At 36.3% G+C, this 3,155-nt stretch overlaps 1 protein-coding gene across 1 annotated transcript in view; it reads left to right on the forward strand.

Annotated features, from left to right (window-relative positions):
* The window catches only part of LOC102471583 (transient receptor potential cation channel subfamily M member 6), a 207,034-nt gene that overhangs the window by 71,689 nt on the left and 132,190 nt on the right, over window positions 1-3,155 (forward strand). The window lies entirely within an intron of this gene.

A 3,155-nucleotide genomic window follows, 5' to 3' on the forward strand; every position in this document is an offset into this window, starting at 1 on the left:
CGCCGCAATCCCTTCTCCTCCATTCTCCTCTCGGGATCTTGGGCACGCACGCACACACACCCGGCGTGAGTTTTAAGCCACCAGGTCTGGGATGCAAACCATGATCAACTACGTGGGAGTCCAGCGACATAGCCATTACGCTAACTGCTGGTTCCCGATTTTATTTAAAAATTTTTAAAGAGATTTTTGCCTTAGAGTGCATGCGCTCGCTGTAGAGAGAAAGAGACAGAGACACTGACAGGGAAAGTGAGAAATCAACCCCCAGGGAGGGTGGCCACACTGCAGTCCCTTCTCCTCCGTTCCTCTCCCAGGATCTTGGGCATGCATGCATGCATAAGCGGCTGGCGTAACTTTCAAGCCATTGGGTCTAGGACTAGAACCGTGGTCGGCCATGTGGGAGTCCAGCGATGTAACCACTAAGCTCTCTGCTGGTCCCTCTGTACTCTTAAGTTTGATGTTTTACTTGTTCCAGAAGTGTATCTTTTGAAAAGTCAATTAATGTCTATGATTATCACAGAAGATCAGAAGTCCTCTTAAAAGAATCTCTGAACATTAATTTTATCAGCCACTACCATAGTTTCTTTTCATAAACAGAGATAATTGTACTAACTCAATCTACGATAAAGAAATACTCAAGTGAAGTGGTTGGAAGTTAAAAGCATATGCAAACATATGTTGATTTCATGATTACTAAACGCCATCGCCTCTGATAAAAACAAAAGTAAATGAGTATTTTTTTAGTGAAATTGTTCTCGGTTTAAGAATACTAATAGATAACAAACTAAGCAAAATTAACATATTTTGTCCTGTTCATCCAGCGTTTACTTTTTCTTTTCTTTTTTTTTAGAGAATTAAGTGGCTATTTCATAAGGCTACTCTCCAACACATTGGTTCACACAGCTAGCCATCTCCTAACTTTCAGCCTCATCTCTCATCTTAAATCATCAAGAGCAATTTAGTTGATTACTAAGGACATTTAACCTTTGACATCAAACCTAAGCCTAAAGCTTTAGGTGATGGCTAAGCTAAAGTGGTACATATGTTTAAGAAATGGAAGAAGAGGGGATAAAACATGAGTATTAAGAGTTAGAGAGGACTGTATTTTATATTATAATTTTATTCTTCCTAGAATTCTTAAACATATATTATGTTCCAAACAGAATGACCATTCTAAAAACTACATTGGCATGCTATAGAAAAGTCAAAGAAAGAAAAGATGTAAGATGTAAAATAAGTAAAATAGTTTGTACATTTCAACTTCCACCAGTGGGACTACAGAAATAAGAGAAGTGTCATCTAAAATCATCTCACATAAATTCTTCTTTAACAAAATATCAGAGAAACAAATGTTTGCAGAGGAAATTCTACCTTGATCTACTTTGATTTCAGTCTCAGAGGTGAAGCAGAGTTATAAATGGGGCTGCCTCTACTTACAAGGCTCTGGCAATAGTTCTTTTTAAACAGGCAGGAAGTGAGAAGGCATGTCGATAGCGGCAGTTTGAGAAGGTTTTCCCTGTGCCTGTGTTTTGTACACACTTCAGTTTACTAGAAACTGAGAATTTTATGAATTCTTATTCTGCATACCAAGAAAAATATTTAAGTGAACTAAGATAAAATGTTTTGCCCCAAAATATAGAGTAGTTAATAAAGAAGGTTGAATTAGTTGCTTAAAGTCTCTGAGCTGTAGTAAACCATTACCCTCCAAAGCATGGATCCTAATTTATTAGTGCTTGCCTTGTGACTTCTGGAAACACATTTGCAAATATTTGTGAGATGTCCTGGTTAGACTAACTCCAAGTGGGCAAAGCTCATAGGAAGACCGTGTAGATTTATGTGAATGGGACAGTTCATTGAAACTCTTTTAGTATAACAGACTTTAACCTATTCCTTGGAGATGAGATATTGATGTCATTAAAAGCTGTTTCATGAGGCATTTCTTTGCAATGTTTGAGGACAACAGACAGTGAGGCCCCTCGAGGAAGTTGGTATGGAGTTAGCATAATATTATCATTGTGCATGGTAACTATGATTTTTTTTTTTTTTAATTGCCAGGAATGCTTTTCAAGTTGGCAGGGCCAGGATTGAACTGTGGTCAGCCACATGGGATCCAGCTCCCTTTGCAGAGGGCTTAACCACTGTGTCTGTAGATTGGTACAGAAACTACGATTATTTTCAAATATGGAAGACTGCATTCATTTTCAGTTCTACATCTGAAAAGAAAACAAACTTCAATTACAACTGAAGAAAGTCTACAGAATCTTTAGTTTTAAGTTTTAAAACAAAACAATAAAAGATAATTTTAGCATTAAAAAAATAAAGGTTGACTAAGACATGACTGCATTTAATTTAATTACAAATGGTGAATACTAAGATTTAATCTTGGGACTAGGAGATGGCATAATGGTTACATCATTGTACTCCCACATGGCTGACTGTGGTTTGAGCCCTGGACCTAGTATCTTGAAACTCACACCAGGCACGTGTGTGTGTGTGCCCAAAATCCCAAGAGGAGAATGGAGGAGGAGGGATTGCAGCATGGCCATTCCCCGTGGGGGTGATTTTTCACTTTCTGTTTCTCTGTGAGTGCACTTACTCTGTAGCAAAAATCTCTCTTAAAAAAAATAAGGTTTAATCTTGTTTTTAATCACTGAATCCCAGCATACAAAGGCCTAATTTCATCTTGAAAGAGGTTCAAGAGAGTTGATTTTCATAGCATTTAGTAAATCTTCTAAACTCCTTACTTTGAAAAACTATACAAATCAAACACAAGAAAACCTTTGGAAAAGACTAATAATTATTATGAATACTAGCAATATAATGAAAAAAATTGTGACTGTTTGGGTTCCATATTATCCTTGGGTTTTACTGGCAGAGAAAATATTCATGTAGGATTGGAGATGACTCTAACAGAAGGTGATACTTGGTATGTTTTTATATTCTTAATTTTGTTTCGTGAATTAATTTTAATGTGTTTTATGTGACAATATTTACCAAATGGCTTTACAAAATTATTAAAGCAATGTGCTCATTGCAAAATATTATTTCTCACTTCCTGCTCTGGTTTCCCTAGAGGCAAATGATAACCGTGTGGTACACATATTTTAAAAGTTTTGAGGATATATATATATATATATATATATATATATATACACACA

The sequence above is a fragment of the Tupaia chinensis genome, unplaced genomic scaffold (genome assembly GCF_000334495.1).
Source record: "Tupaia chinensis unplaced genomic scaffold, TupChi_1.0 Scaffold000447_1, whole genome shotgun sequence".
Lineage (NCBI taxonomy): Eukaryota > Metazoa > Chordata > Mammalia > Scandentia > Tupaiidae > Tupaia > Tupaia belangeri.